Raw genomic sequence first — 14,556 nt, 5'->3', positions numbered from 1 at the left:
GCTGTTTCCATACTGGCACAGGGTCAACGCTCACGACCGCAGGTGTGCGCGTGCGCGGATGGGTGAGGGTACTTTTTTTTTTTCTTTTTTTTCTGATTTATTTAATTATTTTTACACTGTCCCTTTAATTTTTTTTTTTTTATCACTTTTAATGCTATCGCAGGGAGGGGGGGGGGGCATTTTCTCCCGCTGCTTGTAAAAGCAATCCTGCAGCTAATTAACCACTAGGAATGCTTTTACATGAAAGCCCATTGCCGGCTAAAAAAAATGATACCAGGATAATGCCTGCAGCTGCAGGCATCACCCTGGTATAACCATTCAAAGTCCAGTGATGTACCAGTACGTCGCTGGTCCTTGTTGGGTGTATATGCTATGTTCTTTTTTTCTTTATGCAGCCTGTGGGCTGAATGAAAAAAAAGAGAAGAAATCTCTGCCAGAAAAAGTGTGTGGTATGCCCACCATTAGAATACCTCCCTCAATCCACCCACTTCTAATGGTGGGCACACATGAAATGTGCCAACAAATATAAAATATATATGCCGAAGCATGGGGGCCATCCACCCACTGGCCACCCCAGGCCCCCATGCTTTGGCATATATTCTCTTTTTTTCAACTGCAGATGAAAAATCTCATCCGACAGCACTGCACACACCTACTTATGTCTATTCTGAAAGCAAGACCCTGTTGCTGTCAGAATAAACAGGTCAGTGCTGCAGTTTGACATTCCTGCAAATAAATCAACAATGGTTAACAATAAAACATTAACTCAATAAAACAACTTTATAATTGAAATATCTCTGCAAGGAAAAATGTGTGGTGGTATGCCCACCATTAGAAAACCTCCCTGCATCCACCCACTTTTAATGGTGGGCACACATGAAATGTGCCAACAAATATAAAATATATATGCCGAAGGTTGGGCAGTGAATGGGGGAAGTACGGGTGCTGCAGAATTTGTGGGCTGCCAATCGGGATTTGCAAACACATCCGAAAGGATACTAGGGGCTCTACGGGCCTGTGTGTGAATTCTTGGTGGCTGCGGGACACTACTTGTGCTCGCCACCGCACCAGCTTGTACTGCACTTATGGGACTCGCCACGTCACCAAGTGATACTGCAGTGCTGCTATGTATAATACCAGGATGTACTAGGCCAGTGGTGGGCAACCTTTTTTTTCAACTGAGCCAAATCTCGCCAAAACCACGATTGAAATTTATTTTGAGAGCCACATTTTTAAAACTGAAAATACATCTCCCATATAGTAATTCATCCCCCATATAGTAATTCATCCCCCATAGTAATTCATCCCCCATATAGTAATTCATCCCCCATATAGTAATTCATCCCCCATAGTAATTTATCCCCCATATAGTAATTCATCCCCCATATAGTAATTCATCCCCCATAGTAATTCATCCCCCATATAGTAATTCATCCCCCATATAGTAATTCATCCCCCATATAGTAATTCATCCCCCTATAGTAATTCATCCCCCATATAGTAATTCATCTCCCATATAGTAATTCATCCCCCATATAGTAAGTCCCCCATATAGTAATTCCCCCCCTATATAGTAAGTCCCCCCCCATATAGTAAGTCCCCCCCATATAGTAATTCATCCCCCATATAGTAAGTCCCTCCCCATATAGTAAGTCCCCCCCATATAGTAAGTCCCCCATATAGTAATTCATCCCCCATATAGTAAGTCCCCCCTGTGTCAATTCACTTACCTTTGCTCCGCGCGTTCCTCTCGTCGTGCTTCCCGCGCCGTTTTGGTCTTCAGGGCGGACTGTGAGAGGAGAGGAGTTTGTCACGCTGCCCCGCCTACATCCTGGCTGCCCCGCCTACATCTTGACAGCTGCAGAGTCCTGACTTTTGGGGCGGCCGCCCGAGAGGAGGGAGGGGAGCGGGCGGCCGTCCGAGAGGAGGGAGGGGAGGTGAGGGGAGGTGAGGGGGCGGCCGCCCGGCACACGCCCGTCCGAGAGGAGGGAGAGGAGGGAGAGGAGGGAGGGGAGCGAGGGGAGCAGGCGCCCGGCACACAGAAGAGCCGCATTTAAGCTTGTAAAGAGCCGCATGTGGCTCGCGAGCCGCGGCTTGCCGACCACTGTACTAGGCCGATGGTGCTTGCCATTTCACCAAAAGGTAGCGCGGCACTAGTACTGACACTCTGCTGCATATGAGAGTCATCATGCGTTTGTACCACATGTGTGAGACTTTTTGGGAGCCTAGCCACATACAGGAGCCTGAAATCCAATGACCACTTTGAAAGCCTGAAGGCGCGTAACTTCTTCATTTCACTTCCTCACTACCTATCACAGTTTTGGAGGCCCTGAAATGCCAGGATAGCACCAAACCCAGACAAATTACCCCTTTTTGGAAAGTAGACACTCCAAAGAATTTAAAAAGAGGCATGGTAAGTATTTTGCAGATCTCATTTTTTCTCACAAGGTTTTGAAATATAAAAAAAGGAAAGAATAAATATGTTTTTGTATTTTCTTCATTTTCCAAAAACTTGTGGCAACAAACGAGATCTGCAAAATACTCAACATGTTTCTTATCAAATTCCATGGGGTGTCTACTTTCCAAAAATGGGTCATTTGGGGGGGTTTGGTGCTATGCTGGCATTCCAGGGCCTCCGAAACTGTGATAGGTAGTCAGGAAGTGTAATGAGGAAATAAAGCCCTTTAAGAGCCTGAAGGTGCTTATTGGATTTTGGGGTCCTGTGCTTGGCTAGACTGCCAAAACGTCTCTCACATGTGGTACCCCCATACTCGGGAGAAGTAGCAGAATGTATTTTGGGGAGTAATTCTACATATACCTATGGCATGTGTGAGCAATAAATTATTTAAATGACAATTTTGTGTAAACAAAATTTTTGTTGTCATTTTCCAAAAACTTGTGGTAAAAATATAAATTCTTCTATTGATTCAACATGCCTCTCGGCAAACAGTTTGGGGTGTCTACTTTCCAAAAAGGGGTCATTTTGGGGGGTGGGGGCATTTTATGCCCAACATTAGAAGTTTATACCACACATCACTCACTCTTCTAACCACCTGAAGACCAAGCCTTTTCTGACACTTTTTGTTCAAAAAATCAGTATATTTGATAGGAAATTAATTTGAACCCCAAATATTATATATTTTTTTAGAGCAGACACCCTAGTGAATAAAATGGTGGGTGCTGCAATTTTTTATCTCACATATTACTCACACAGCGATTTTTCAAACGCAATTTTTTTTTTAATTATACACTTTTTTTATTTCAATGCACAAAAACACAATATATTGGCCAATTATTTGGTAAGATATAAAAGATGATGCTATGCTGACTAAATAGATACCAAACATGACATGCTTTAAAATTGCGCATGCCCTGTGCAATGGCGACAAACTGCAGACATTTGTAATATCTATAGACAATGTTTAACCACTTGCACTCCTGAGGATTTACCCCCCTTAATGACCAGGCCTTTTTTTTGCTGTTTGGCGCTGCACTAATTCAAATGATAATTGCGCGGTCATGCAATGCTGTACCCAAACAAAATTTACGTCCTTTTTCTCACACAAATAGAGCATTCTTTTGGTGGTATTTTATCACCTGTGCGCTTTTTATTTTTTGCGCTATAAACAAAATAAACACAAAAATTTTGATAAAAACCAATATTTTCTACTTTCAGCTATAAAAAATATATCGTAAACTCAAAGTTAGTCATAAATTTAAGCCAAAATGTATTCTGCTACATGTTTTTGGTAAACAAAATCCCAGTAAGTGTATATTGATTGCTTTGTGTGAAAGTTATAGCGTCTACAAACTATGGTATAGATAATTTGAAATTTACACAGCTTTTACTTTCTGACCGCGCATCACATCTCTTGAGGTGCTAAAATACCAGGATAGAACAAACACCCCCAAATGACCCCTTTTCGGAAAGTAGACACCCTAAGCTATCTGCTGAGAGACATATTGGGGTTTATTTACTAAAGCTGGAGAGTGCAAAATCAGACTCACTTCTGCATAGAAACCAATCAGCTTCCAGGTTTCATTGCCAAAGCTTCATTGAACAAGCTGAGGTTAGAAGCTGATTGGTTTCTATGCAGAAGGGAGTCTGATTTTGGACTCTCCAGCTTTAGTAAATAAACCCCATTGTGTTCATAGAAGATTTATTTTTTTTCCACAAGTTTCTGAAAAATCACAAAAACATTTTTTTTTTTACACAAAATTGTCATTTAAATGATTTATTTCTTGCACAAGCCATGGGTATATGTAGAATTACACCCCAAAATACATTCTGCTACTTCTACCGAGTATGAGGATACCACACGTGTGAGACTTTTTCGGAGCCTAGCCACATACAGGAGCCTGAAATCCAATGACCACTTTGAAAACCTGAAGTTGCGTAACTTCTTCATTTCACTTCCTCATTACCTATCACAGTTTTGAAGGCCCTGACATGCCAGGATAGCACCAACCCCCTCCCAAATGACCCCTTTTTGGAAAGTAGACACTCCAGGGAATTTAAAAGGAGACATGGTAAGTATTTTGCAAATCTCATTTTTTCTCACAAGGTTTTGAAATATAAAAAAGAAAAAAAAATATGTTTTTGTTTTCTTTCTTCATTTTGCAAAAACTTGTGGCAACAAATGAGATCTGCAAAATACTTACCATGCTTCTTATCAAATTCCATGGGGAGTCTACTTTCCAAAAATTTGTCATTTGGGGGGGTTTGGTGCTATTCTGGCATTCCAGGGCCTCCGAAACTGTGATAGGTAGTCAGGAAGTGTAATGAGGAAATAATGCCCTTTAAAAGCCATTGGATTTTGGGGTCCTGTACTTGGCTAGACTGCCAAAATGTCTCTCCCCTGTCGTACCCCCATACTTGGGAGAAGTAGCAGAATGTATTTTGGGGAGTAAAAACTTGTGGTAAAAAAAAAATTCTTCTGTTGATTCAACATGCCTCTCAGCAAATAGTTTGGGGTGTCTACTTTCCAAAAAGGGGTAATTTTGGGGGGTGGGGGAATTTATGCCCAGCATTAGAAGTTTATGCCACACATCACTCACTCTTCTAACCACCTGAAGACCAAGCCTTTTCTGACACTTTTTGTTCACATTACAAAAATCAGTATTTTTGCTAGGAAATTAAAGTGAACCCCCAAACATTATATATTAATTTAGAGCAGACACCCTAGTAAATAAAATGGTGGGTGCTGCAATTTTTTTATCTCACATATTACTTACACAGAGATTTTTCAAACACAATTTTTTTGAAAAATATACACTTTTTTTTCATTTTAATGCACAAAAACACAATATATTGGCCAATTATTTGGTAAGATATAAAAGATGATGCTATGCTGAGTAAATAGATATTAAACATGACATGCTTTAAAATTGCGCATGCCCTATGCAATGGCGACAAACTGCATACATTTTTAATATCTATAGGCAAAGCTTTAAAAGCCTTTACAAGCTACCATTTTAGATTTACAGAGAAGGTCTAGAGCTATAATTACTGCCCTCGATCTGACGTTCATGGCAATACCTCACATGCATGGTGCAATCGCTGTTTCCATACTGGCACAGGGTCAACGCTCACGACCGCAGGTGTGCGCGTGCGCGGATGGGTGAGGGTACTTTTTTTTCTGATTTATTTAATTATTTTTACACTGTCCCTTTAATTTTTTTTTTTATCACTTTTAATGCTATCGCAGGGAGGGGGGGGGGCATTTTCTCCCACTGCTTGTAAAAGCAATCCTGCAGCTAATTAACCACTAGGAATGCTTTTACATGAAAGCCCATTGCCAGCTGAAACAAATGATACCAGGATAATGCCTGCAGCTGCAGGCATCACCCTGGTATAACCATTCAAAGTCCAGTCATGTACCAGTACGTCGCTGGTCTTTGTTGGGTGTATATGCTATGTTCTTTTTTTCTTTATGCAGCCTGTGGGCTGAATGAAAAAAAGGAGAAGAAATCTCTGCCAGAAAAAGTGTGTGGTATGCCCACCATTAGAATACCTCCCTGCATCCACCCACTTCTAATGGTGGGCACACATGAAATGTGCCAACAAATATAAAATATATATGCCGAAGCATAGGGGCCATCCACCCACTGGCCATCCCAGGCCCCCATGCTTTGGTATATATTCTCTTTTTTTCAACTGCGGATGAAAAATCTCATCCGACAGCACTGCACACACCTACTTATGTCTATTCTGAAAGCAAGACCCTGTTGCTGTCAGAATAAACAGGTCAGTGCTGCAGTTTGACATTCCTGCAAATAAATCAACAATGGTTAACAATAAAACATAAACTCAATAAAACAACTTTATAAGGAAAAATGTGTGGTGGTATGCCCACCATTAGAAACCTCCCTCAATCCACCCACTTCTAATGGTGGGCACACATGAAATGTGCCAACAAATATAAAATATATATGCCGAAGCATGGGGGCCATCCACTCACTGGCCACCCCAGGCCCCCATGCTTTGGCATATATTCTCTTTTTTTCAACTGCGGATGAAAAATCTCATCCGACAGCACTGCACACACCTACTTATGTCTATTCTGAAAGCAAGACCCTGTTGCTGTCAGAATAAACAGGTCAGTGCTGCAGTTTGACATTCCTGCAAATAAATCAACAATGGTTAACAATAAAACATTAACTCAATAAAACAACTTTATAATTGAAATATCTCTGCAAGGAAAAATGTGTGGTGGTATGCCCACCATTAGAAAACCTCCCTGCATCCACCCACTTCTAATGGTGGGCACACATGAAATGTGCCAACAAATATAAAATATATATGCCGAAGGTTGGGCAGTAAATGGGGGAAGTACGGGTGCTGCAGAATTTGTGGGCTGCCAATTGGGATTTGCAAACACATCCGGAAGGATACTAGGGGCTCTACGGGCCTGTGTGTGAATTCTTGGTGGCTGCGGGACACTACTTGTGCTCGCCACCGCACCAGCTTGTACTGCACTTATGGGACTCGCCACCTCACCAAGTGATACTGCAGTGCTGGTATGTATAATACCAGGATGTACTAGGCCGATGGTGCTTGCCATTTCACCAAAAGGTAGCGCGGCACTAGTACTGACACTTTAGTGCGACTCACGGGAAAAAGAGCGCCTAGCTGTCAGGGACTGCTTGAACCGCTACAAAAAAATTTACCGACAAGTGCTAACAGAGATCAGGCCTGATTCTGTGAACACTGCGGTTTTGTGTGCAATGTATCAAGTGACAGTTATCTACTGACACTGCACTTGCTGGGGGAGAGATGGGGGAGAGATGGGGGAGTAGGGGTTAAACGCAGGTGCTGGCAGGTGTCGGGGCTGATCCCGCTAACGCTGCATTTTTGGGGACACTATACTAATGTGAACGCTGGTTTAGTGTGCAAGTGAGCATGTTCCTGGCAATCAAGGGGTTAAATGTGATTACTGGTGTACTAGCGGGCTATCTGACGCTATCTGGGAGGGGCGCTAACTAACACTATCAGAAGTCGCCAGCAACACTAATACAGTGATCAGTAAAAATCTGTGCACTGTAAACAATGACACTGGTGACAGGGCAGTGAAGGGGTTAACTGGGGGGGGTGATCAATGGGTTAAATGTGACCTAGGTGTGTTCTGTTAGTGTAGTGCTTTGTACTCATGTTTTCTGTGTCTTCTTCTCTCTCTGGGACGGAATGTGCCCAGGCAGAGAAGATTTACATCATATCCTGTCCTGTGTAACTGTCAACACAGGACAGGATAGGACAGGGACCGTTCATTCAACTTCAGCCGGACATCACTGGCTAAAATTGAATGATTGGTCCCTCGGGGATCGAATCGTGACACCCGCGGGAGCATGGGAGCGCGAATGATGTCTAGAAACGTGATATTGCACAGCGGTGCCACCCTGCTGCAGTATATGTACTGTGGCTGGTTGGCAACGGGTTAAAACACACCCCTCCTCTCTCACCCCCCCCCCCCCCCCCATAACCAAGTGTCCTATCAAGACTTGCCTCTGTTTTTTTACATTTATACATTTCATACAATTAAATTTTTTACATTTATACAATTTTTTTTTTTTTCAAACATCAACTTCTAAAAACATCTTATATAACTACATTTCTTACACACACACATATATATATATATATATATTTTTTTTTTTCTTATCAAACATCAATTACTAATAAAGATAACAAAAAATAATAATACAATACCATTTTTAGCGCAATTTAAAACACACCCCTCCTCTCTCACCCCCATCACTAAGTGTCCTATCAAGACATTCCCCTGTTTTTTGACATTTATAAATTTTACACAATTCAATTTTTTAAATATATACAATTTTTTCTTAGGGGGGGGTTCAAATATCAACTTCTAAGAACATTTTATATAATGACATTTCCTACATATACATATATATATTTTTTTTTATATTTTTTTTTTATTTTATATTATTTTTTTTTTCTTATGAAACATCAACTACTAATAAAGATAATATAAAATAATAATATGATACAATTTTTAATGCAATTTAAAACACAACCCTCCACTCTCACTCCCCCCCACCCCCCATCACTAAGTGACCTATCAAGATTTTCCCGTTTTTTGACATTTATACATTTTATAAAATTACATTTTTTAAATATATACAATTTTTTTTTTGGGGGGGGGGTTCAAATATCAACGTCTAAGAACATTTTATATAACTACATTTCTTACATATACATATATATATATTTATTTTTTTTTAGGTTTTTTTTTTTTTTAATTTTTTTTTTTTTTTTTTTTTTTTTTTTCTTATCAAACATCAACTACTAACAAAGATAACAAAAAATAATAATACGATCAATGGACTTTTCCTCCTCTTCATCTCCATTTCTGCCAGTGATGTCATTCAGGCATCTGGAAATATAGAGAAAAGATCGTTATACATTATGGACTAAAACCACATGGAATTCACCATCTTCATCCATTTCAACATCAAACCAAAGGATCATGTCCTCAATCTGCATGTTCAAGACTTCCTGGATGTTGAGTCTCCGTGGCTCTTGTGCATTAGGGATAGCTGCCCGGCAAATGGGACACGTGGCGCTCTCCCTGATCCATCTTTGGATGCAGGCAGGGTGGAAAACATGAGAGCACTGGAGAACCCTAGTCTCCTCTCCAGCGCCGTATTCAGCCAAACAGATGGAACAAGTCGGCTGCTCCTCACCCTGCTGCTCCATAGCCGGTGGTCCCTCTTGTACCGGGTTGTTGGCAGCCTCCCTAATGCGGTCTCTTGGAGAACGGCATCTGCGAATAGCATTGGCGTCCTCCCGTCTCCGACGACGTTGCCCTCTGGACCTTGTCCTATGAGCAATCGGAGACTCTCGGCCTTCCCGAGCTGATGATCTGCGCCTTGAAGGTCGTGGCATCCTGATGGTGTTGGATGCCAATGTACCTAAAAAAAAGCTAAAAAATGACAATATTAATAATAATATTGTAAACAATAACAGTATAATACTGATGGCAATATCAATTTTTAAGAATAATGAAAATCGCAGTTGTCGCAGGAGACGTGCTCTGGCGATGTGCATCGGTCGGCGACCTGTGCAGGAGTGATCTGATTGCCACTTCCTGTCCGGGGACCTGCTGTGTTTGGGCTGCCTTTTGTTATGCCTGATGACTTGCAATTTTTTTTTGGTCATAAAACGCTATATTTTGATAAATTGGATATTATTCTACAGATTTTACATAGAATGAAATATTACTGTGGCCATTTTAAAGTTATTTTTCAATTTTGCCACTAGATGGCACTGTGTGGGCATTCTGCACGGCTGTAATACCGCTGGTTGCCATGGATGTCTCCCTTCCTGATCGGCTCCATACAGTGCATACGAAGTTGTTGCTGGCTTTTAACGGCCATGTCTTCCTATATTTCTGTATAGGAGGCTAATCCCGGAGCTGAGGCAGAAAACGGACAGTCCCCAGAGACGATAGGAGCGGTCGGCTGTCGGCATAACGGTCACCGAGGAGAACAGAGCTGAGCAGGTAGGAGATAGAGCGGGAAGGAGAGCCGGGGGTGGTGCTGAGGAGGGGCCGGGGTGGTGAGGAGAAGGCTGGGCCTGCTGGGTGGTGTAGTCCGCAGGGGGTGTTGTGGAGGGGGCTATGTATGGAGTGTGTTATAGAGGTGATGATATCCGGCTATAGAGGTGATGATATCCAGGAGAGGGACAGACGTAGCTGGATCTCCCCCATTATGTGCCCCCATCACCCCCCAGTGTCCCCTCATCTTCCAGTCCCCCCTCCCCCCTCAGGCCTGCCCAGGGTACAGCTCATTGCTTTCCTTTCCTGACTTTGTTGCTGGATAGCAGGCGGCTGCAAGTGTGGTGATGAGGATCCCACCTTTAGGCCCCGTTCACCTCTGGTGATTTGGGATGGCAATTGTGTTTGTTCCTGTGATTCGGAAATCGCACTGCAATCCTGGCGTGTGTTTGTGTGCCATCCATTATTAATGACACCTCAGACGTAGGAGCTTCTTTTGGGCGACAAGCTGGAGGAAGAACCGCGCCGCGTTCGAAGTGACATTATAAATGAATGAGACGCAAACAGGCGTGGTACACTTTGCCAGGATTGCAGGGCGATATGGAACGGCAGCAACTCTGCCCCATGATCCCGAATTGCCAGATGTGAATGGCCATCCGAAGCCTTAGAGTCCTGGTGCCCAACACACGGCCCCCCGGCCCTCTGCGTGTTGCTGGCGGGCTTTTGGGCACCAGGTACAGAGAAGAATGGCAGCAGAGTGGCGGGCACTTGATGGCTCTCTGTTCTGCTCTGTGTTCCAGCTCCTGCACTGAGGAGACAGACTGTACTATGGATGGAGTTATCTCTGTCCCCAGTACATGTCCCAGCCTGGGAGAGGGAGAGCAACGCAGGAGCCTGTAATCAGGTAAGGTGGATGGGGGAGGGGGTTAATATTCACTGCTAAGGACAGTAATGGGGAAAGTAGGGGGAGGATAATTTATGGGGGGTTACTTTCACCGCCCTGATCAGTAATGGGGAGGGGGGGGTGAATTGTGAGGGGTTAACTTTCACTGTCATGATCAGGGAAGATTATGGAGGGGTTAAAGCGGAGTTCCACTCAAAAGCTCAAGCTCCCCTTATTTGCCCCTCCCCCTCTCTACTGCAATATTTGGCACCTTTTGTGGGGGTAGCGGGTACCTGGTTTGGCATGTACCCGCTCCCACTTCCGTCTCAGTACGCCGTGGTTAAATGACTTGGAAGTTGGGCCCCCTCCTTGCTCCCGCAATGTCCTGGGAACTTTCACAGGTCCCAGGAGACTGCTGGACCAATCAGGAGGCGCGGCGCTACTCGTGCATGCGCAGTGGGCACCAGGCTGTGAAGCCTCAAGCTCTCACAGCCTGGTGTCCACAGTAGAGATGCCGGCACCGTGGAGGACAGAAGGAGAAAAGAGACTGTGCCGGTGAGTACATCGCTGGACCCTGGGACAGGTAAGTGTGTGTTTATTAAAAGACAGCAGCTACAGTCTTCATAGATACTGACTTTTAATAAACACAAAACAGCTGGAACTCCACTTTAAAGTAGAGTTCCAGCTGAAAAAATCAAAAAACAAGAAGTCAGCAGCTACAAAAACTGTAGCTGCTTACTTTTAAAATACAGACACTTACCTGTCCCTCGGTCCAGTCGTGTCCTCATCACGGCTGGTTTCACTGGCCGTCTTCTCTCCCCGGCATCTTCAGTGTGGGCACCCGGCTGTGACAGCTTGTGGCATCACAGCCGGGTCACCACAGAGGGGTGGTTAATAGTAGTGACACCAGAGCTGGGAGCTGCTTATTGCAGCCATTGACACCAAAGCTGGGGTCTTATTGTTGCTTCCACTGACACCAAAGCTCTGCAGTTATTATTGCATTCCCTGACACCAATGCAGTGTTTATTTGCCTTCACTGATACTAATGCTGGGGCTTATTATTGCATCCACACTGAGACCAGTGCTGCTGCTTATTGCACCTATTGACTCCAATGCTGTTGGTTATTATTGTGTCCACTGACACCAGTGCTAGTGGTCATTGTACTCCATCTTTTTTAGTGTGCGTTGTGATACGCTGCAAAATATACAGTTGTATCATCATTTTAGAGTATTGAGATGCAATAAACTGCTGCTATTGTGTGGGCCTCTGCAAGTGTCGGGGGAGCACACTTGAGGCCTTCCATCATTTTTGCCCACCACTGTTTGAGTATAGCTCGTCCCAAAAACAAAAAGTAATGTATTGCAGCTGATCAGACCTCAGGACTGGTGGCTGCATAACCTCCCTAGCAGTCTGATTATGTCGGTATTTCTGTGCTCAAAGCGGTACATTTTTTGCATGGAAATTTGTCGTTTTTTTATTGTAGGCCTGTATTTTTAGGAATAACTCACTGAAATCTGTCCGAATTAGAGTCTAGTAAACATCCCGGGTATGTTCAAATTTTAAACACAAAATCATAAATTATAGTTTAATAAATAATCATAAAACATAATAATATAATAATTTATTTCAATAATATAATCAAACCAAAAACACTGAAATTTGAAATAGAGCGCCAAGTTCGCACATCACAAAATCGTTTTCAGTGTCTGATAACAAATTTCCCCACGAATCATTATCATTCAATTCTGCAAGTAGTTCTAATTTACTATCGCTGTTCTAAAACTGCTTTTGACCTAAAGGAACGCTTTTTGGACGACATGGACATTTCTCATTTTCCAGGCAGAAAGAACAGTAAAAATGCAGGCAGGGCACAGGACAAAGCACTCAGGACAAAATGTATGTGAAATGGTTTGATATAGTAATGTTTTACTATGTGATTTTAGTGTATTTAGTGAATGTCACTTTTTGACATTTTTAAATTTCCCGCCAGTTCCGTCCCCGTACGTCCTGACGTCGCAGGGAATGGAACCTGGAGGACAGATGCCGGCATGGGCCGGAGGAGATGGCCGGGGACGCTGCAGGGGGGACATCACCAGAGCGAAGGACAAGGTAAGTGCAGAAGGGATCCCGGAGCAACGCTGCAGGGTATTCCCGAGTGTAGCTCGGGGTTACCGCATGTGGTGCTGAAACTTTACGCCGTGCTGCACTCGGGAATACTGCCAGGGGGGTTAATGACTCTTTCACACAGGCGTTGAAAATAGGCAGTTGGGTCACTTTTTTATGCTTCCCGAATGCCTATCAATGCCACTCAAAATTGTTAAAATAGGGAGTGGATGGAGGTGTTCACAGCGTTGCTGCAAGGTAACAACAATGCTGCCTGCAGAGTTTGGCAGGCGTTGACGCTTTGCAACTGACTCTATTCACTTCTATTGAAACGCACCCCAACCGCAGGTTAAATGGACTGTAAACGTGCCTATGGGGTTTAGAATGTGTTTACAGTGCAGATGTAAAGCATCAAAAGTGATCATTTCCTATTTTATAAACCCCACACAGGTCATTTAAGAGACACAACATGAATGCCTGTACAACACATGCTAAATGCTGATTAATGCTATAGGTGCGTTAATGTGCTTTTAGGCTGCTTTAAAATTTAACGCCAGTGGGAAAGAGCCGTATGATTTCATGTTCGGTATATTTCTATTCTCCTGGTGATCCAACCAGTAACACAATTCCTATCCAGCACTGCATATAAAAAAAAAAGGAATGGTCTTTAGCCCTTTCACTGCCAGAGCCGTTTTTGCATTTTTTTGTGCACATGTTTAAAAATCATTTTAGGCCTGAAGATTACAGAAAAGCCCCAAACATTTTATATTTTCTGAAAGCAGACACCCTAGATCAATGTTTCTCAACTTTTTTTCAGTCAAATCACCCTTTATCCACTAGCCTACAGGGCACTTATACCCCCTTCCTGTCCAGGCCAATTTCCAGCTTTCAGCGCTGTCACACTTTGAATGACAATTGTGCGGTCATGCAACACTGTACCCATATGAAATTTTTATTTTTATTTTTTGACAGACAGAGCTTTATTTTGGTGGTATTTAATCACCTCTGGGTTTTAATTTATTTTTTTTTTAACAAACCAAAAACCACTGAACATTTTGAAAAAAAAATATTTCTTTCTTAGTTTTTGTTATAAATTTTGTAAATTTTTCTCCTTCAATGATGTGCGCTAATGAGGCTGCAGTGATGGGCACTGATGGGCTGCACTGATGGACACTGATAGGTGGCACTTATGAGGAGGCACTAGTAGGTGGCACGGCACTGATGGGCATTGACAGGCATCACTGATGGGCACTGATATATGGCACTGATAGGTGGCAATGATACGCGGCACTGACTGGCACTGTTAGGCTGCACTGATAGGCAGCACTGATGCACAATGATAAGCGGCACTGACTGGCACTGATTGGCATTGATAGGTGGCACTGACTTGCACTGATGGGTGACACTGAAAGGCAGCTCAGATGGGCACTGATATGTGGCATTGATGTGCACTGACAGCTCGAGAAGAGAGGAGAGGAGAGCCGGTTATCGGCATTTCTCTCCTCACGAGCTGTCACGCTGACAGCTCGAGAAGAGAGGAGAGCCGGTAATCG

At 43.2% G+C, this 14,556-nt stretch overlaps 1 protein-coding gene across 4 annotated transcripts in view; it reads left to right on the top strand.

Annotated features, from left to right (window-relative positions):
• The window catches only part of LOC149455958 (uncharacterized), a 221,844-nt gene that overhangs the window by 114,640 nt on the left and 92,648 nt on the right, over positions 1-14,556 (top strand). Inside the window, exons 4-5 of one of the 4 annotated variants that reach the window (XR_016313989.1) lie at positions 9,920-10,022; positions 12,891-13,009. The exons of the other annotated variants lie outside the window; for them this stretch is intronic. The gene's annotated coding sequence lies outside the window, so the exon portion shown is untranslated. The remainder of the gene's footprint in view (positions 1-9,919; positions 10,023-12,890; positions 13,010-14,556) is intronic. 4 annotated transcript variants of the gene reach the window in all.

The sequence above is a fragment of the Staurois parvus genome, unplaced genomic scaffold (genome assembly GCF_062004578.1).
Source record: "Staurois parvus isolate SC_StPar_1 unplaced genomic scaffold, SC_StPar_1.0 ptg000380l, whole genome shotgun sequence".
In the NCBI taxonomy this organism is placed as follows: Eukaryota; Metazoa; Chordata; class Amphibia; order Anura; family Ranidae; genus Staurois; species Staurois parvus.
Note: the sequence above shows the minus strand (reverse complement) of the source record. Positions and strands in the feature narration are given on the sequence as shown.